The sequence below is a fragment of the Strix aluco genome, chromosome 7 (genome assembly GCF_031877795.1).
Source record: "Strix aluco isolate bStrAlu1 chromosome 7, bStrAlu1.hap1, whole genome shotgun sequence".
In the NCBI taxonomy this organism is placed as follows: domain Eukaryota; kingdom Metazoa; phylum Chordata; class Aves; order Strigiformes; family Strigidae; genus Strix; species Strix aluco.
In genome coordinates this window covers 1,696,946-1,719,230 of record NC_133937.1, presented here as the reverse complement: position 1 = coordinate 1,719,230, position 22,285 = coordinate 1,696,946, and the positions used below count along the sequence as shown (strand labels likewise).

Genomic DNA, 22,285 nt, shown 5'->3' with positions numbered 1-22,285 from the left:
CAAAATGCTTGCTACTCCTCGGGGAAAATCTCGGTAGGATTTTGTTCTTTTTTTTTTTTTTCCTTCAGAGCAGAAGCAAAACTCAATCTTTCAATCATTTGGGAGTGGGGGGAGCAATGATACACACTTCTGCTCTTGAAATAAGGAGGGGTGAAGGAACATAGACAAACACGGTGTGACAGAGTGACTTGGGTCCTCAGCTGTGTCTGTGCCTCTGCATGGCCATGCAAAAGCTGACTGTGGCTAGTACCTGTGTTGCTTGTAGGAATCCTTCTTTTTTTTATACTAACTCTGAGTATTTATTAAGCACAGGAGAGTTAGGGACAGTTTTGCAGTCTCCTTCGGTGCATCTTACAGAGGGCAGCAATTTCTCTGGGAAGATGGTAACAAGTTTATTATTAATATACGGGTCCTTTCTGTATCTTCTGAGGAACACAACTGTGTGTATAGTAAGACAGAAGATGAAACAAAATTTCAGCTTATAGGAATTTTGAATAACTTGGCACCTTTTTAAATACTTGTGTTAATTTCCTACCTCAGTTGATTATATATGCGTCAAAGTACAAAGCTTGTATATGCTTAGAGTGAAATAATTTTGATTGCATTCTTTTATAACAATCTATTTTTGAGCTTGCTTCCTGCTGTGGAGTTCTGCTGTCACTGGGACAGATGAAGAAACTTGGGTGAATTAACATCTAAATAAATATGCTAAGAAGTTACAGGTTAATACCCTGTAGCGCTTTGTTTGGTTTCGTCATTGTTGCAGAAATTCAGCAGCTATCTATAGTAGCACAATACATCAATTAAAAAAATCAATTACACCGGTCTGGTACCACATTCTGTGTGCCTAAATAGCAAACTCTGTTGTTAATGGAAATGTTTATAGGCATTATTAGGTTCATATTGCTGTGTTATATGTGCAGTCAAGGGGATAATAAGGGAAATTATCAGTCTCAAAGAATGATAATATGCCACCTGCTAGAATAATAAAAGTTTTAATGCTGTGTTGTTCAGGGACCTTTTGAACTGGTACAATGTCTCAGGCTTGTACCGAATCAAGTCTTCAGATTCCTGTGTTGCACATTCTCGAGTTTGCATTTCTTGCAGTGTTGAAGTTGTTGCATCTGATTTTAGCTGGAGGGGTGCAATGTGTGATGTCTCCCCTTAAACAGGAAATATGCTATTTTTTCAGGACTCACTAGATTTATTTTTAAAATATTCCCTCTGATATCAGGAGATCAGGTTTTTTTTTCTGCCAGAATATTATGGAAAACAGTGAAATGGAAAAGGTGGTTAAGTCAATACATGAATATTAGAACACATGAAGTAAGGCAGAGAGGAAATTGGTGCACTCATCTGTGGTATAAAAACTGCATTGCTGATAAATGTTGAATTCACAAGTAGGTAGACAACAGAAAAAGCTAAACTTCTTAATCAGAAATGCTATTTTTCAACCTCCTTGCTATCTCCAGGAGATATTTGATGATAAGCAAGGAGGCAAACTTGTTGGCCCTCCGAGGGAACTCTTGTCGCTTCCATTCCCTGCAAAGAACAGGGGCTTTTACAAAAGAGCATGTATTGTTTTTGTGTGTCCCATTGAAATTTCCATGTGGCAACTGCAAGGCTGTCACAGGAAGTCTGTGGATTTAGAACCTTTAAACTGAAAGGGCTTTCCAGTCTAAATAATACTGTGACGAAGAATAGTCTATATGAGACCCAAAATACGTAAGGCTGTGAACACTATGAATTGCAAGTGTTCTTTCCCTTTACCTACTGTTGCTTCTGTTATAAAAGATTGTTCCTGAGATGCAAAAACACACCCCATAATACTAATTCCTTTTTTTGAAATCAATTACTGCTTTTGGAGTAAGCTTTATTTATAAATACGTATGTGTGTTGTCTGAAGATTTATGTCCATAAAGACAGAGACATGTCTCCTTGGAGAAAGAACAATCTCTGGAGCAGATGGTCCTGCGTTACAGAAGGTCATTGCTGGAGAAATCAAACCAAAGCTACAGCGAAGAGGGAGCACACTTTCAGCAACCTCAAAGGCTAAAAAATAATTACATCTCTGATCGGCAGGCTTGCTGAAACATCTCCTGAGATTCTCAAAAATATAAATGTATTAAAACTACATTTCCTTAACATTGTCACTGCGATAGCTATCTTTCTCCTGGAGGACAATGATTTATAACAGGAAGGCATGTAATCTGTTTAGTCCTCAATAGAGTTAACTTCACATCTGATACATCTTTGCTTGTAGAAGGGAATATAGCTGCTTGAAGAAAATGGCAGCAGCTTTGATCATCTTTCTGGAAAAACATGACCGTTGCACTGTAGACATAAGACTATGTTCTTGTTACTAGCTCTAGAAAGTGTCGATGCGTTTCTATTTTTTTTGAAGCATGTATATCATGTAACAGGTAGGAGAATTAATCAAATTAATGCACCTTGATCCTTTCCTATTTGAACATAGGTTATTTATCAATCAGAAAAAATCTAACCTGACAGTTCTATTAAAATCAATTTACAAAATGGATGGACTACTGAAGGTTAGATATGCTTACACAGTCAATGAAATACTAATGAATGGAAGTGCTACACTATACAGAATTTACCACGCCTGTAAGAGACCAGATTTTGATAAAATTACTCATGCTGGGTGGTAGTTTAGGTCACAGGGACTTGCGTGGCTTTTGGAGTAGGCTGAGGATGAGGAGCTACACAAGGGCCATCAGTCTGACCCAAAGAATGTGTATGTGGAGATCTGGGGGAGAAACTGTCACTAGCAAATCACAGACTTTTTGCTATAAAATACTTAAAAATATTGACTTCTTAGATTATTTCAGTGTCTTGTAAAGCAAAAAGTGATCCTACTCTAAATAAACAAATAGCTGTGTTATTTGCTATGATTACAGAAATGTTGTCAACTCTCTTAAGACCCAAGGTGTTCCTACTGAAAATATGAATACTAATACAGAGTAAAAGGAGGTAGGGAAAGTATTTTCTTAGCAACTGTTGTGTAACCAGTTGACAATACAAGCCAGAAATGAGCTCTGGTTCTCCAACACATCAATATTGTAGTGGGTTGGTATCCAGTAAGTATGAAGAATCAAGAATTTTGTTCATTCAAGATTGCTATAAAACCTGTAGGAGTTGCAATAGAAAAAAATATTAGAAGTATTTTGAGGCTAATGAAGTGTAGGCATACCTTTTAACTTTATGATTATTTCTCTCTAGTCTATGTTATTTACCTAGAACAATCAATACCTCAAATTTTCTTCAGCGTAAATAAAATACATGAGTCAGTTTCAAAATCGGGATAGGAATTTTATTTCTCTTGCAAGAATTGATTTTCCATTCTTAATGGCACGGGGATACTTGTATTCATGATGAAAAATACTTTGAATATTATAACATGAGGTAGAAAAATAGAGGACTGTTTTCTTTATCTCATGTGGACACCTGCGTACTGGGGAAATTAAATTTATAATGTAGTTTTAGAGTAGGTCTTACTACATCCCGTATGGTTAATTCTTAAACCACTCTGTTGTATTTGATTGTATTTGTGCCATTGGGAAATTGGGAAGGATTAATGTAAATTGGACATCTTGATAAAAACTCCAGTTAGATTTTTTAAAAAAAAGGGGAGGGAGGGGGGAAAAGTTTCCCAGCTTCAAATAACATTTGTAGCCTGACTTTTTAGAAAGACTTTTCCTTGGATCTGAGAGTTTTATGGCTCTTAGGGAATAGACTCTTGCAAAAAGAATTGGTTTGTGTCAGAACTGCTTGGGTTTTTTTGGTACCTTCCAAACAGTGTTGGTAACAGAAGTGTACTTCAACACCATGCCATAGCTGTGCAGAATATTTTGAAGAATATCCTTACAGAATGTTTCCCATGTCTTCTGTACCTATCTCAAAAATCTGTTATCCCCAGGTGGTGTTTCAGTCAGACTGTCATTAACCTCGTGACAGAAATACCACAGAAACAATTCTAGAGTGGGATTGCATTTCCTTGTTGTTTAGGTGGCAACAGAAGGTCAACCCCGTGTGTCAGAGTTGAACAGACTATTTGAAATTCCAGTGTTATGAGAAAATTGGCTTGGGGTCCCATTCTGCAAGAAGTGATGTTGAACTTCCCAGCAGTAATATCTACTCTGTTTACTCTTCAGGCTTGAATCTTAGAATGGAGTGTGATTTTTTCCAATTTTTAGAAGGCTTCTCCCTGCTGAATTGGCTGTGGCATTTATATAGGCTGTGAGGAGGTTTTAATAAAATGGTTGTACTTGCTTTGAGTGTGCATGTAGAGCCTGAGTGTTAGCCAGACCAAATTCCATGCTAATGAAGGAAGGTTGTGTGTGAAGCTTGGCTACAGATATAAAGCACTGTCCACTGGTGCACACATTTGATTACATGAATACTGTAGTGTTGCTGGCATGGCATGAATTTGTGTGACTGTTCTCTTGCCCATCCCAAGAAGCCACCAGGGAGCTGGAAAGTCCATTTTTCCTTTCTGGTCGAGGTGCTTTGAATCAGAGAGATGCTCCCAGTACATGTATTGGCTGTTCCAGTATAGTTAAGCCTGTTGCAATGTGCACGATTTTCCCTGATATGGATCTCAGCAGAAATGACAGAAAGTTTCTCCTGCTACTCACACTGGAGGTTAATTGCTTTCTCTGTTCCTGGTGGGCACTTCATTGATCTCTCCTGTCCATTGCTTTCGAGGCTGTTGAAAGCTTACTGCATTACATGAAAAGAAGGCATAACTTCAGCAAGTCTCAGGATCAAACTGTCATTTGTCCGTGGACAAATGGGCACTTTGGAGGCAGAAAGTAAAGTGTATATATGCCATGTTGTGTATGATCTATTCATTGAACAAAGACTGGTTTTTGTTCAGAGTGGAAGTACAGGAAGATTCGGTGAGGATCCTTTGCCACCCACTAGCAGGTGCAGAGGGCAAGGTTAAATAACCAGTTTTAAAATTCAGGCAGGTCATCGAGCACAGCACTAGGCTGCGGCCCTTTCTTTTTAAGAAACTTGAGAATGATCTCAAAGGTTGAAATACTGAAATAAAAAAGCTTATTATGATCCTGAGCTATTACAGAATCATAAAAGTGCTGAGATTGGTGGGCATCTCTAGAGATTGTCCAGTCCAACCCCCCTGCTCAGGTCAGGGGTGGGATGGGTGTTGAGTACCTCCAAGGCTGGAAACTCCACAGCCTCTCTGGGCAACCTGGTGTCAGGTTGAAAGAGTTTCTTCTTATGTTTAAATGCAGTAACTTGTATTTTAAAATTTTTTTACCCATAACTGGTCCCAGCACTCCAGATGTGTCTCACCAGTGCTAAGTATCACTTGACTCACTGGCAATGCTTTTCCTAATGCAGCACAGGTTTGGTGCAAGGGCATTTTGCTTAATTCACGCACCAGGACCCCCATGTCCTGCTCTGCAAAGCTGTTTTCAGGTTGGTTGGTCACTAACGTGTATGGGTGCCTGGCATTATCTCTCCCCAGGTGCTGGACTTAGCATTTTCCTTTTTTTTAAAAAAAAACTTCATGAGATTCCCATCTGCCCATTTCTGCAGCCTGTCAAGGTCCCTCTGCATGGCAGCACACCCATCTGGCAAATTAGCCGCTTCTTCCAGTTTTGTATCACCTGCAGATTTGCTAAGGGTGCACTTGGTCCCATCAACTGGGTCATTAATAAAGATGTTAAACAGTAGTGGCACCAGTACCGACCCATGGGTACACCTCTATTAACTGGCCTCCAGCTGGGCTTTGTGCTGTGGGATTGGAACACTCTGTACCCAGCAATTCAGCCACTTTTCAATCCACCTCATTGTCTTATCTATCTTAGTCAATGCTTCACCAGTTGGTTTGTGAGATCACATGGAGACAGTGACAAAAGCATTATTCATGTCAGGATAAATAACATCCACTGCTGTCCCCACACCCACCAAGCCACTGATCTCATTGTAGAGGCCTGTCAGGATGGTCGAGCATGAATTACCCTGCATAAACCCACGCTGACAACTCCCAACCTCCTCCTTGTCCTTCATATGTTTGGAAATGGTTCCCAGAATTATTTGCTCCACCATGACCTTCCCTAGCATTGTGGTGAGGTTGATGGGTCTGTAGTTCCCTGGATCTTCCTTCTTGCCTTTCTTGAAGATAGAAGTGACCTTTGCTTTCTTCTAGGCCTCAGGAACCTCTCTTAATTGTCACAAACTTTTCAAATGTAGTAGAGAGGGGTCTTGCAGTGACATCAACAAGCTCCCTTAGCATGTGTGAGTGCATCCCATCAAGTCCCCTTAATTCATGTATTTACAGTTTATTTAAATATATCCCTAACTCAATTCTCCTCTGTCTTCCTTGCTCCAGACTTTTCTGTGGGTCTCAGGGATGGAGATTTCTGAGGGCAGGTCTTACTTGTAGAGACTGAGCTGACACCATTGAGTATGACAGCCTTTTCCATGTCCCCTGTCACCCTCTCCCACTCAGCAGCAGGCCTACATTTTCCCTAGTCTTCCTTTTGCTGCTGCTGAACATGTAGAAGCCTTTCTTGTTGCCATTCAGTTCCAGGTGGGCTTTGGCTTTTCTAAACCTGCATGTTAGCCCTAACCTTCATGCTCAGACAGTGTTTCTGTAGTCCTCCTGCATCACCTGTCCCTGGTTCCAATTCTTGCAGGCTTCCTTTGCTTATGTTTGAGTTTTCTCAGGAGCTCCTTGCTTATCCACGCAGGCCTGCTGTCACCTTTCCTTGATTTTCTGTTTGTCAAGATAGACCATTTTTGGACTTGGAGAAGGTGATTTTTTTGAAAGTCAGCTAATTCTCCTGCACCCTTTTTCTCCAAGGCCATATCCAGTGGGATCCTGCCCAGTAAATCCCCGAGTTAGGACAAAGTCTGCTCCTATGCTGTGTGCATTAGTGACAGACACTTTAGGGGGTGCATATGGTCAAGCTGACTTCCCAGAAAGGCTGAGAGCTTTGCCTATAGTACTGTCCTGTTGGCATTCTCTTATTTATGTGCATATGAAGGTGGTGCCCCTTCAGCCCTGCTTTAATGGTGATGGGGTCCATCCTGCTCATATCACCCTGCAGACTTTGGTGGCCAGCCTGGGTCCACCACTTCCTCACTTGGTTTTTAGTTGTCATCTCCTTGCCAGGTTGATTAGCTGGTTGACATAGATGCTGTTGCCTCACCCCTACTATGCTTGTAGTAAAGATGAGGATTGACTGTAGAATTGCAGAAGGACTTTGCAAGACCAAATGAGTCAGTGATAAAATGGCTGATAAAATTTGGCATAGCTTAAAAATGAAGTGAAACAAGTCAGAAAAGGTCATCCTAGCCTTATACACAAAACATTGGGTTCTGGCTTGACTTGGGAATGAAATCTTGGCATTGTAACTTATAACTGAGTGTGAAGGTTGGCTCAGTGATCTGGGGCTGTCAAAAAAAAAAAAAAAAAAAAAGGAGTAAATTGAACATTAGAAATCATTAGGAAAAATACAGAACAGAGGGAAAAAAAAAAATCACTGCAGTACTGTACAGATCCAGGCTGTATATGTGTCTTGACCACAGTGCATAGCTCTGGTCTCCATCACCAAAAGGATAGAGCAGAACTGAAGCAAGTTCATATCAGGTAAGAAAGGAAGAAGACGTGATAGACACCCGTAAAATACAGTGTCACAATTCTGAGAGTGAAGAGGAATCAATAGTTCACTGTCTCCTGCGATGGAAGAGCTAGGAGTTATCAAATGAAACAAGCAGGTGGCAGGTTAAAAACAGACAAAATAAGGTTCTTCATCTAATATAGTTTGTCTGCTTTGACAGGCAGAGATGTGGGGCTGAAAGTTGACATGGGCTCAAGGGAAGGCCAGGCTGGCTCATGGAAGAAAAAACTATTGATATAAAGAGAAATTCAGGGAAATCTGAGCTGCTTACATTCTTCTCTAGGTTTCTGTCTTTGGCTGCAGCTTCAACCATGAGTTTGCACTGGATGGATTATTGGTGTGATCTAGTACAATTCTTCTTATGTTGCTTTTATTATGAGTTTCAGAAAAACACAATGCTAGCAGACAATGAGAAGACGTGCATCAATTGAATCTCACTAGACTGGAAATTCCTGGACTGCTGTTACAGAAATGCTCCAAAGCCCATGTTTTTTGAGACTTAAAAAGTCCTGAATTATCTAACTTTTTTTACCACTTCAGAAACTTCGTATTTGCAATGTTTGGTAGGTTTTTTAATAATGTCAGCCTCCAACTCTTCTCATCCTGTTTTGATCTCTTGGCTCCATGCATCTCTTGACCTTCATTTGTTATCTTTGTTCATGGTAGTTCTAATTTTCCCCTCTTCTATCTTAAAAGAATGTATGTTCTTGCATTTAAAAGGATTTGTGCTTATTCTTTGCTCTCCTAAATTTCAAAATGGTCCAGACAGGGATTTCAGCACTAAGAGTAATGCCTCATTTATTTAGTTTAACCAATGTGATAAAGACATATTAGTTTGAAGTACGTCTGGGCTGCAGCAGTTGAGAACTTTGAGAAAACTTCACAGTGATCACTATTGAATAGGTCTCTAGAAGGTAACCCGTATGTTAAAAAGCTCACCTTCCCAAATATTGGTGCTTTCTCTCAAATTTCTCGGAGTACAAAGTGGAAAATAAAATATAACTCCCATGACAAGTTTGGTTTTCAAAAAATATTTTGCCCTTGTTCTGGAACTGCTTTAGTTTTGTCTCTCTCTTTTGAATTGCAACTGAAGATATTCTCCTCTGATGTTCTTGCACAACAGTCGAGATGTTTCAGCTATAATGGGAAACAGGGTGATTGCTCTGCCTCAGAATAGAACATGAACTGAACAAATGAGAGTGGTTTTGTACTCATGGTGACAGATTAAAAAAAAAAATAATAAATGTATTTTCATTAAATAGTTGCTCAATCCACTTCCTGACAATGATGAAATCTTCAAAATCATTAGTTTGGTTGAACTGCTGTGCATCTCCTGTAAGTATTAAGTACCATAACTGTTTTTTAAATTGACTTTTCAACTGTGCATCCCTTAAGTGAACTCAGTATTCAGTTACTTCTCTTGGCTTATCACTGTCACAAAAACACACCTAGTCCAAAAAGTCTGGAAATTTCTGTTCTCTTTGAGGCAGCCTTTTTTTTTCATCTTGTGTGTAATACAGTGATGGGAGTTGGTGTAGAATTGAAAATCTGAATGCAGAGACAGGTTTTGTGTTTGTGAATAAGGAGAGGAAAAAAAAGGGTGCAGGAAAACCAAACCCTTTCCTATACATCAATAAAATGTTTCTTTATAGCAGTCTTTCTCCAAAGTTATCACATTCATATTGAAAACAGCAAATTTTTCCTGTCTTAACTGCATCTCAGCATGGTAAATGTTTTTCCTTGTTTTTAGAGCATTGTCACAGATACGTGTTAGAAAGACCAGTGATTGTGAGTTAAGATTGAACCTAAATTGTGTGTCATCACTCACAGAGCAATGAAAATATTAAAATCCATAAGTGGTAAGTTCTAGAAGGTCTTTTATTTACAGAAATAGCTGTATTTCCTTTCTGCAATAAACAGATATTTTTGTAATTTTAAAACTTAAACATCCATCACTTAAAACTTGGCCTAATGACTTCATAGTTGGCATTTTCTTTAACTGAAGGGATGAAGGAAGAGTTTCATTATTTGGAAAGGTGGGCAGCTGTAAGTATTACTGTTCACTGCACTACAACATCAGCCTTACTGATACTGAAGTTACTTATCCTTGCTACATGAAGGAAAAGATGTATGTTTTGGGGTTTTTTTAAGCACAGTGTCTGGACACATTATATGCCAATTTCATTTCACTGCCACATCACAAGCTCCGCTGATGATAAAGTCAAATTTCTCCTATGTTCTAAAGATACTCTGTACTTCTTGTCCTTAAGCCAATTCTTAGTCCATTTCAGTAGTTCTTTCCTTACGCTGTACTGTCTGACCTTGTAAAACAATTCAGTGTGTGATATACAATCCTAAAGTTTACCCTAAATCTAGATAAATTATGTCCCTAGTTTCACCTCTATCTCCCAGTTCAGTTATGCATTTAAAAGAAGCAACTTTGTCAGACCTGACCTTCCCTCTCTGTGTCTGTGCTGACGGCTCCTTTTTTGATTACATTCGTTTAAATACTATATAATGTTTCAGTCGTCTTTGTAGCTTGAAGTCAAGTTTAAGTTTGAGTGTCTGAAGTTCCTGGGCTCTTTCCTTGTTCTTGTATTAAATAGAAAATCTGAAGTGACCTGCCTGCAGTTCTCCAGCACCATATCTCCTTCAGTGAGCTATCAAATGTGTTTGCCGGAGGCTTTTCCTTACTTCTTTTACTGTATCTCTTGAACTGCTAGGGTATAATCCGTGGCAGGGGAAGCACAGAGGATTTTGGTGGTTTTTGCAAGACTGGAAGCAATTACAGCAACTGGATTTGACTTTTATGGTTGTTGCAGGGATGGTTGTGAAAAGGTAACTGGACCGAAAAAGTGACATAACTTACAGAATGGACAAAGATGTTGTCAACCAGGCAGTGGTATCCATGAGAGCATCTCTAGTAGCCTGCTAGGGCTTCTCTCTGTCTTGTTTAGGGTGGTAGTTTCTGGTGGTGATGTTTAGTGTAATTCTTTTTACAGCACGCTTAAATGGATGCATCAATTCCAAACCCAACATTAACTGCCAATAACAGAAGAACATGCTGGTTTACCTTTCAGAAAAGCCAAAGGTCAGCTTTTAGATATATTGTGAACCTTCTTCAAATAGAATTCGATTTGGTTTTTTGCCTTATGTGAACATTTAAATATCTAGGGTGCAGTGGTGGGTTTGGTTTTTTTTTGGTATGGGGTTGTATGTATGGTGGTGCAGATATTTTGCAAACTTTGTCTCAGTCTTAAGCTAAACAGTTGTGTGTTGGGGTATAGGTATCATTGAATTGGAGGAAATAAGAGACATACATAGTATTATTCTATGAATTATTTCCAAGTAAGCCATGATTTTTGAATATTTAAAAAAAAAAAGTCAGTCTAGCTGTAGAATAAAAATTCAAAGTTATATTTATCCTTCAAAGAAGTTTTTCATCTACTTCTATATATTTCATGAGTGGTGACAAGAGTAAGTTCAAGCACATTGTTGTGACTTAATGCATTGCGTATACTGTGTCTGCAGGGAAAAAGCAATGATTTGATCACATTTTTAAAGAAACAATATCCAGAAACTAACCTGATTGGTATAGGTGTAACAGGCTTAGGCTACAGAAGCACAGGGAGAACAATGTCTAAAATCTGTTTTGTTGAATAAAAGTATGAAGTTGCTCAGGGAATTAAGAGGCTTAAGAGAAAATGACTTTAGGACCTAACTGCAATTCGAAAAATTCTGGTTGTGAAGAAGAAAAGACTGACGGCACTGATTTCAGCAAACCCTTTGCTCAAGTAGTGCATGAAAAAGTTCATTTTAGTGGACCAATTGATTGCATGGGCTGACTTTCACCTAGTCTATTTTCACCACTAGTATTTATTCTTTTAGTTTTGCACTTTTTTTTTAGGTTTCAGACATTATTAGCCCAGTTATTTATTAGATGGTGATAACCTACCTTCATTTTTTTGGGGTCAGGAGATCTGTGATAAATTGTATTGTCATTTTAGACACTATTTCCAGTCTTTTCATCATTGTGGTAAACAGAGCATGTCTATTTTAACTGGATCAGAAAGGCAATATATGAATTTTAAAAATTGTCAGAAACATGCTGCTATGTGGGTGTTTGCGTGTGCCACAGAACAACAGAGGAATATGGGAATACTGAGTGCTGCTGCTTAGAATATGCTCATATTCCCTTTTGTCAATGTGGTGGGTTTTTTTCCCAGATCTAAAGATTGCCTGTGTGTACATCTGCTAGAAGGGGGCATTTTCAGGAGGAAATTTTATAGACTGGGAGGCCTGATAAAGGTTGCATGCGAAAGGAAGAAAAAAGATTTCTGAACCTGAGTTTCTTGAACATTGACTTTTACACCAAGGAAGGAATAATCCTTGTGAGGAAATATTTAAAGCAACAAAGATGAGAGCCCAGTCTGCTTCTGCGAGTGTTTCTATATTTTCTCAAATAGCTATTTAATGTAGACATCGCTTCGGCCAGAAGGATAAATGAAATCCAAGCCTTTGTAAGTCAGTCTGCTCTATAATGCTCTTTAGGGGAGATATTTCAAGGTAACATATCCAAAGTTTCATTTCAACGGGATTTCTTGTAAAATTCATTCACTGTTCCCCTCCACCCTAAAGAAATCTTGTCCCTTCTTAGTAATGTCAGTTCTGGCCAAGTGCTAGGTGATGGGCAAATGTTATCTTGTCGTGTTGACCAGATGAGATCTTTTGGAGGAGGTGTAAGCATCTTCATCATAGGTGCTGTTGAAATACTTAAAAGGTCTCCGCAGTTTATTCTCAGTTTAGTGGCCACTACAGTTGCAGACTATGTGAAATGATGCTGTTAAATAGCTAACAAAGAAATCTGTTTTGGTGTGAGCCCCTTCGCTCAGACCCCTCCTGAAGTTTATCAGGGGTGGTTCACACTGGGCAGCTGCCTGCAGCACCATCCATTAGCCTGTGGATTTGCTGCCTCCAGAGGAAACATCCACCTACCTTTGCTTTCCTTAAGTCTCTGAGACGTTCTTCTAGATCAGTTTGCAGGTCTTACCTCTACTCTTTCACACTGCATCTATATGTAGCCTGTTACCTGAAGGAGAAAAAAAGTTAGTTATGTCTCAACTCTTGTTAAGATGTGTTAAGTTCGTGTTTATCCCCATGTGCACCATTTTCCCCTCAGCTCCACTTGCTCGCCCTCCTGTTGGGATTGGAGGGTGGAGAGAAGGAAGACGGTTTTTCATTTTTATTGATGCTGACACTGCCCATGAAGTAGTGGGCATGTAACATGCCCATTACTGGTGCTAATACTGCCCAAAATGCACCAGCTGATGGCGCTTGCAGGTATGTACCTTGCAATTTTTATCATAAAACAGTGTGTCATGAAGAAATATAGTTACGGGGAAGTAATGCACCTTCTCTGGACATACATCAGGATGAGGGATAAAGATAGCTTTGCATAGAGGAGCACTTCTCTACATGTGCAGAAACATGCTGAAAGGCATTACATGAAGAAAACAGGCATCCTGGAATCCAGACTCTGTCAGTGCTACACAGCAGCTGAGCAGAGAGACTTAAGAGCTAGAGCTTTGGATTTAGGCCCCTGTATTTGACCTACACTCAGCTTTGTATTCTGAAGTTATTCTTGTGGATCTGTCTCATGGCCTTTCCTCTTTACTAGCTCTGTGGAGTTAAGATGCCTGTATGAGTAGTGAAGTCATAAAGAACAGAAAAGAAAGCCAGGCTGTTTCACTGTAGGACTGACAGATAGCAAATGTAACAGTAACTTGCTGTAACCTGAAGGATGTGAAAGTAAAATTGTGCTGACTTCTATGTAGCAACCAGATTTTTTGAGAATCTGTTCACGCAGCCAAGTCTGTTACTGCACTATAGGCAACAGTTTCCTATATGTAGCAGTGATCAGATGTCAGGTATTTGTTGACCCCAACATTATGGTAGTCGTAGGTGGCAAAGTCTGACAGAAATCCAGTTTAAAGACTCTTGAGCTGAATGTTTTGAATTAAGATAATCCGAGTTTGACATATACCCCCATTATGTTCACTGGATGCTGAGAAAGACCTTTGAAGCGTAATGACCAGAGCCTGGGAACAGATTAATAGGGTAATATTTATAACAATGCTATTTATAACAGAGCAGGGTAATATTTATAACAATGGTACTTCTATCTTTGTAGGTAAGTTTTGAATGCATGATGGAAGGGATGGTGCTGAGATAAGTTTTAACTGGGTTGGAAGAAGTGGGAGCCATCGTCCCAGGAGGTCAAAACCATGAATTAATACTGCTCAGAAATAACAGCTGGAATGGAGAGGCAGGGCCCCACTGCTTTGCTTTAGGCTGGTGGCTGGAGAGAATGCAGGCACAGAAACGAGAGGGTGGTGAGGTAAAACAGAATCAAAGCTGGAAAGAGAAAACGTATCTTCTGTATGGCAGGTTAGATGAAGTTGTGCAGTCTGTGTCTGGTTGCTCTGTTAAATACTTGAGCCATAACCACCAGGGTTCTTGGGAGTTCTCTTTTTTTGTGTTTTTTTTTTTTCTTTCTTTTTATTTCTAATTAACCTATTAAAATTCACTGGGGAGATCAACTCTGAGGTCCTGTGGAGAAGCAGCAACACGGAAGTGTCTTGGATAAACTGCAAAGTGCTTGGTTTTCTTCCATCTTAATGACAGATTTTCTGGCCTAAGTAGTCCTGAAGTGTTATACAAGGCCGCAGTGCAAAAGTTTCATTCTGTGAATCCATGGAGAAATAGGAACCCTGCATTTAAGCAAAGGTGACTGTGTTTGCCTCTCCATTAAATGTTTCTCTGAGACAAGATTATATTGCTTTGCGCAGTGGAAGATGACGTGGTGAACCTGGGGCGTGTGGGATGAAGAAGACGGGTGCTTGCAGCTCTGAATAATGCTGATAGCCTGCTAAGTCTTCTTTGCCCTCAGCATTCCTTGGCAGTTTGTACCCCCTCAGACTGCCAAGGCATCCCCGCCGTGGATCTGTCCAGCTCTCCTGTGCTTTGCCCTCTTCCAGTGGCAATGAGCACAAGAAGCAGAGATTGTGCAGCAGGAGCTCCAGAGAGTCTTGCCAATGCAGCAGTGTCCATCTGGAGGTTGTTCTGTTGTCAACGGTTAGTTTATGTCACCAAAGAGATCCCTGCTAGCTCGACAGGAAAGAAAATCCCATATTTTTGTTTATTTTCCTGAATATTCAGAGAGTCTATTGCATTGCTTTCATTTCTACTTTCTTTTCATAATCACAGAATCACAGAATCATTCAGGTTGGAAAAGACCCTTGGGATCATCGAGTCCAACCCTCAGCCCTACTCTACAAAGTTCTCCCCTACACCATATCCCCCACCAGCTCATCCAAACGACCCTTAAACACACCCAGGGATGGTGACTCCACCCCCTCCCTGGGCAGCCTATTCCACTCTCTGACCACTCTTTCTGTGAAAAATTTTTCCCTAATGTCCAGTCTGAACCTCCCCTGTTGCAGTTTAAAGCCGTTCCCTCTTGTTCTGTCACTAATCACCTGTGAGAAGAGACCAGCACCAACCTCTCTACAATGTCCTTTCAGGGAGCTGTAGAGAGTGATGAGGTCTCCCCTCAGCCTTCTCCTCCTCACACTGAACAGTCCCAGCTCCTTCAATCTCTCCTCATAAGAGTTATTCTCCAGGCCCTTCCCCTTTTGGGGAACTGTTTTTTCTAATGCTTTGGATAAGTGAACTTCATGATGTTTCTGAGTTCTGTCAGAACTTCAGCCAGTTGCTGTTCACTCCTTGTACAATATCTCTGGTGAGACTGGTTTCACGTCATCTCTGGTCATCTTCCATAAGGATAAAATTATGTGTTGGCCACTACAAATATAAACATTCTGCAAAGTGCGTATAAATGTTGAACACTGCACTTAAACTGCTCAAGCAGCAGATTACATAATAAATGCAGCTAAACGTCTTTGATTTGAGAATTGGCACATTTCACATTATTTTGTCCTTTTTTTTTTTTTTCCCTTAGGTGTACTTAACTACTTAACTAAAGCAGTAGTTGCCAAAGTATAATTCTGTGCTTCTTTTTTGTGTATCCTGGGGCTAGTGTGAAGGTGCCTGCTGTTCTCTCATAAGTAGTATTCCTAATAATGTGAAAGTCTAAAGTCTTCATTGCCATATGTGTCACTGTGATGAAGGCTTCGTTGTATGTTTGGTCTTTTTCCCTTTATTAGTTCCTCCTTATGATGGTACATCTTCAGTCTAAAGCATCTAGCCCGTTTCACTGCAGACTGTGTTTTTCAGAGAAGAATTGTGGAGCCCATTTAAGTTCATATAATATCCTTGGATTTATTTGAAAGATCACTCATTGTTTTGACAATGAAGCATGTTCTTTCGGGGACTAGAACTGGAATGCTTTCTGTCTTTGTCATGGTTTGAGCCCAGAGGGCAGCTGAGCACCATGCAGCTCTTCACTCATTCCTTCCCCCTCAGGAACAGGAAGGAGAAAATAAAGCAAAAAGCTCCAGAATTGAGATAAGGACAGAGAGGGAAGATTGACCCATTATGGTTACAGGCAAAAGACAGACTCATTAGGGGAAGAAAAAGAACGTAAATTTAATTCAAACACTAATAGCAACAACACTTAACAGACAGAGTAAGATGGTAAGAAGCATTACCACATCTTAAAAACACCTTCCCCCCACCCCTCCCTTCTTCCTGGGCTCAGCTTTGCTCCCAATTTCTCTACCTCCTCCCCTCCAGCAGCACAGAAGGCAGGGAATGGGGGGGTGCGGTCAGTCCTGCCACTCCTTCCTCCTTGGGGAGGACTCCTCGCCTTCTTCCCCTGCTCCAGCATGAGGTCCCTCTCACAGGAGACAGTCCTCCATGAACTTCTCCGACGTGAGTCCTTCCCATGGACCGCAGCACTTCCTGAGCTGCTCTGGCATGGGTGACCACCATGTGTCACAGTCCTCCCAGAACTGAGGGCTGCTTCTCCCCTCAGTCCCAGCCTTCTTCAGGCACAGCCGCCTGCTCTGGTGTGGGGTCCTCCACAGGCTGCAGGTCGGGATCTGCTCCCCCAGGGACCTCCATGGGTGGCAGGGGAGCACGACCCTGCTGTCTTGCCACGGGATACAGGGGAGTCTCTGCTCCAGCTCACCTACTGCCTTTCTCCTCTTTTCTTCCACTGACCTTGGTGTTTGCAGAGGTGTCCTCACAACACCTCCTCACCACTCCCACACCTCCTCCCAGGTTCTCCTTCTTAAACACAGAATCACAGAATCATTGAGGTTGGAAAGGACCTTGAAGATCATCTAGTCCAACCGTTAACCCAGCACTGACAGTTCCCAACTACACCAGATCCCTAAGTGCTATGTCAACCCGCCTCTTGAACACCTCCAGGGATGGGGACTCCACCACCTCCCTGGGCAGCCCATTCCAATGCCCAGCAACCCCTTCTGGAAAGAAATACTTCCTAATATCTAGTCTAGACCTTCCCTGGCGCAACTGGAAGCCATTCCCTCTTGTCCTAAAACTTGTTAACTTGGTTAAAGAGGCTCATCCCCCCTCTCTGCAACCTCCTTTCAGGGAGTTGTAGAGGGTGATGAGTTCTCCCCTCAGCCTCCTCTTCTCCACACTAAAACCCCCCAGTTCCCTCAGCCGCTCCCCATCAGACCTGTGCTCCAGACCCTGCACCAGCTCCGTTGCCCTTCTCTGGACACGCTCGAGTCATTCAATGTCCTTTTTGGAGTGAGGGGCCCAAAACTGAACCCACTCATCGAGGGGCGGCATCACCAATGATGAGTCCAGGGCTAAGATCCCTTCCCTGTCCCTGCTGGCCACACTATTGTTGATAGAAGCCAGGATGCCATTGGCCTTCTTGGCCACCTGGGCACACTGCTGGCTCCTGTTCAGCCAGCTGTCAATCAACCCCCCCAGGTCCCTCTCTGACTGGCAGCTCTCCAGCCACTCCTCCCCAAGCCTGTAGCGCTGCTGGGGGTTGTTGTGGCTGAAGTAACACGTTATCAGAGGTGCAGCCACCATGGCTAATTGGCCCGGCCTCAGTCAGAGGTGGGTCTGACTTGGAGCCAAGGGAGCATCGAGAAGCTTCTCACAGGGGCCACCGCTGTAGCCCCCTCCCCTGCTACCAAAAATCCTGCCACACACAAACCCACCACCGTCTTAAATACCAGTGGCTTCCTTTTGAAAGAAATGTAAATTGTCAATTCTTGTGCTCCAAATATGTGTTAGGAAGCAGGGATGCTTAATGTGTGACCAGCAAGCCTAAGCAATTGTTTAACAGAACAGTATGAGGAAAAACTGTTTTCACTAATTCATTGAAAATATAACTTACACTATATATATTCATCTTTTTAAAGAAAACCTCCACAACACAAACAAAAAACCCCACCCCCCCCAAACAAAGAAAGAAAAAAACCCCAAAAACCCCACCACCCAAAAAAAAAAATCCAAGCAAACGTTAAGAAGTAGAGGAATGCAGCAAAAATTCACAGTATTACAGGTATTGTTTATTTTTTGAGAATTATGAAGGGTATGCATCAAAGGTACAAGAATTGCTTCTGGGAATATGTTTATGTGACATATGAAAACAAATCAATTTCTCATATTTTATATGAAATTCTTTGTATCAAAAGAAAAAACAGGCTGTTAGAGAAAATGCTTTCTTAAAAAAAAGTTGTTTGAAAGTGAATATTCGTAAGTAGCATCTTACTAATTCCTTCTTTAGCTCTTCATTTGCTTGGTTGGACCCGTCATTATGTGCAAAGTCCAAAAGGAAAAAGAACAGTTATTTGTATGTTCCAGTGGCTTAAACCAGAACAACTCTGGAAGAGGCCTTGTAAGGAAATGAACCATTTGTTTTCCCTTCCAGCTTTAAGCTAAATCTTTTCAAAGAGAGGAAGAGCTTATATCTTTCTGATCTTATGAATATTAGAGATTTTTTTTTAACATGTAACTGTGTACTATAAGGATCACCAGATAGATACTATTCTCTGTGGAGGTTGTGTTTCATCCTTTGGATTGGTCAGAGCAGTTTCAGTGTAAAGTGACACCACTGGTCTGTAAAACTGATTAAAACTGAGCTTTAAGGACAGTCTCACAAGTAGGTAGGTTGGACTGTTAAAGCAGAAATTTTACAATGTACTAAAAAGCATTAAAGGAAGGTACACTGAGAGTTGGTTAGAATTTAAACTTGCTTTTTTTTTTTTTTTTTTTTAAAATAACACTTTGCTCTCTCTAAACAGAAGTATTTTGCTTTACTTTCCTCTGCAGTTGTAAAAGGAGATTCTTTTCAAGTAAGAAATAAGGTCAGATGCAAAGGGCTCAGGCACTGCTGTACCTAATTCTGCCTGGCTCTTGAAGAGGAATTTCAGGTCCCGAGGTTGGCACTAGGGTTTGCTATGTGGTGCTGGTGAAGAGCTGGGTGGGTAGGGCAGCAGAGGGAGTTGTGTTCTGACCTGTCTCATCCCTGTGCCGGAGCACCAAACCCCAGGAGCTGAGCTCTGATGCTTTGGGGATTTCCAGTCCTACCTTGACACGCTGATTTCTAGATTAGTTCTGGAAAAGAGGAACTTTAATTGGTGGTTTCCATAGCTTGTTGTTTTGGGGTTTTTTTTCCTAAGTATAGGTATCTTTGGAAACAAAACTTAATTAAATGGCAAAAGAGGAAAGCTGGATGTGGTGGTTTTCACATGGTAGCCCATGAGCCCATTAGGTAGTTGAGCACTTGCTAAGTAAGTGAAAGAGTGAAGTTGAGTTGTGTCCTGGTGCAGAACTGATGCTGTGTCCTGGTGCTGGTTGGCAACAAGCAGTTGGGAAGTGACTGTGACTTTCTGAAGGATTAGCTGCCAATTCTCAAATGGGAAGGCCAAAATTAATGATTTTGACCGGTGTACCCAACCTGATGAACAAAAAGGAAAGCACCTGCAAAGTTGAAGTGCTTTTGAGTGGAAATGCCCGCTGAGAAAGGAATCCTTGTCATTGAAATTTTGGTCTCCAGGGCCTAAAATTTTAAGTCCAACCTTAGGAGGACACATCCTTCTTTGTCTTTAACCATATGTAATTTAGAGCACTATCTTTTCCTCCAGAAGGGCACTGCAGTACTGTTGTTGTGATGTAGTAAGCATCCTGCATAGGTGAGTATTTCCTCTTTTAACCCAGGAATGGGGTCTGTGCTCACGCTTTAAAGCAAGGCCAGTATTGCGTCAGTTCAAGCTGTTAAAAAGATTGGGACCCTCTGTTCTTTGCATTTTCCTTTTTCTAGAGTCTCTCATAGCAGTTGCAAGGAACGTCAAGGTTTCTTATAAAGAAATTTGCAACAGTTGTGTGTAAATTTTTTACTACGAAGAGTCCTATTTTTCTTGAAATGGAACAGAGTATTTAAGCATGCGCAGCCATAGATCTGCTTATAAAATAGAATCAGATCAGTATGTATTTGTTGCTCATAGAGCAGACTTTTTTCTGAGCTTTTTTTCATGCTTTCAATATATAAACTTAGACAAAAACTCTCTATATCAGTATGTTTTTGAAGTTTCATCCTCTGGGTCAGTAGCCAGAGTACTTCCAAGTAATTTTGGAGATGTTAGTTTTTACACATGAAGTTTATTTTCATTCAGAGGAGCATCAGCTCCAAAATAAATCTCACTTGTGTAAATTATGTTCAGCATTTGGGAGTCACTTACCTAGTCTCCAACGCTATTGCCAGCTACTACTATATTGGATTTGAAATACGTTGCTGTTAACTTCTGCAGGACCAGGATTTCCCCAGGGATGTTTGAGTGCTGGTTTGCTGAATGAAATTCAGTGCAATTGGAAGGTTTCTAACTAAATGCTAATAAAAGCGATGTATGTGAGTCTCTTAAAATGCCCGGTGTGAAGGCAGACTTTCTCAGCTAATGCAAATCTCTTTAAAATTGGTTGGCATCACCCAGAAGCATCAGTCTCCTTGGGTGGACTGGAGCCTGGTGTACTATTTTTCCATTACGTGTTTTATTTGAATATGAGTAATTGAAGCTGACTGAAAAAAAAAGATATACTTAATATTATAGTAATTATTTGAGGCAATTATGGATTTGATCACTGCTATTATCCTGTATCCTAGAAGCACATAAGAACAGCAGTAGATAAATATGTTGCTTCCTGCACCCTGGTAACTGAAATCTTAATGTGCCAGTGAATTAACTAGCAGAACTCCCAATTTCTTCAAGAGGGTTTTGTGTCATTAACAAAAATTAATCTCCTAGGAAAATCCATATTAATTTCACATACTAGAGCCTGCTTACGTAAATCCACTTGCCAGATCTGACCTTATCCTCGTGAGTCAGAAAATAGCCACATGCAAGCAGGTAGGTTGATGGTTGCTTTTAAATCTGCACCAATATTGCTGTTGCCCATCTCTTGGTCAAGAGTAATCCTCAAGAGGAAAATACTGAGAGTTTCGAATGAGTTTCTTATGAATTACTAAAGGTGTTATCACCTACTTTGTTCAAAATAACAATTTTGATGTTTATACTTCTTTTTACTTGAAATGGAAGTTTTTATCAACAGCATACTATTGTTGCTTGGTAAACAAAGCAAAGCTTTATACAGAATTAACGTTTTGCAGATTAAAAAAAAAAAAAAGTGTCTGAAGAAGAATTTAAAAATAGTTGATTAAATCAAAGTGGCATGTTTCTAGAAGTCTCCTTAGATGCTGGATTTGAAAAATGAGGAATTATCTGTTTTGAAATGGAGGAAATACCAGAATGAAAATAAACTTTCTGCAAACAAAAAAATACTATTAACAACAATAATCTAGGTACTGCTTTCTCTCTTCTGAAATATTTTTACACCTGAGACGTTTATTGCACAGTGTACTTCCCACATCTGCAGAAAGGTAATAGTGCACTGCTGTCGCAGTCCCAGGGTCTGCATGCTCAGAGATTTTGGCAATGAAGCCGTAGGAATGGGAGGCTGTCTTACAGTACCCTACTATTCCCTTGCTCCAGGGAAACGTGCAAGACTATCATTAAAACTGGTTTGTGCTTTATAAATTAAAGAATAAATTATTTATTGTCTTCTACTTTTCGTGTTTATTTGCTTTAGTTAGTCACAGGTAGTAAAGTAAAAAAAAAGCAAGCATCATCATACATTTATATTGGAGTAGCACACTGGGATGCTTTTATGTTTAGGAAGTTTGAAAATAAGAATAAATCAGGTGAAACAGTATGAGTTGAGTAAATCTTGGTAGGTGAAGTGTTGCCATTGAAAAGTGGGGGTTGTTAATTGAAGTAAAGAGTTTTGCTTGACATTCAAAAATAGGCAAAACCAAAATTAAAATCCCACTCATCTAACACTAGAAAGATGGATTTTAAGGGAGAAGGAGTCATACCTGGGGCAATATGCTCTCCCAGTAATCTGTAGCAAGTACCATATGTCCACGTGTACTGTTGTCATCTTTTGGTTTTAACTCTCCTGCTGGTGTGGGTGTAGGTTTTGTTGTACAGTCAGCAGTTACTAGTTTTCTTTCATCCTTTGAAGATGTTCCAGAACACTCAATACTGATAGTTTAAGGAACCGTGTTTGCCTGTGTGCCATATAACTTTGAGTTTCATTGTGACTAT

The 22,285-nt window shown here is 40.5% G+C and overlaps 1 protein-coding gene across 1 annotated transcript in view; it reads left to right on the top strand.

Moving 5' to 3' along the window:
• PCDH15 (protocadherin related 15) overlaps window positions 1-22,285 on the top strand; it is a 459,942-nt gene that overhangs the window by 227,280 nt on the left and 210,377 nt on the right. The gene's annotated exons all lie outside the window — the stretch shown is intronic.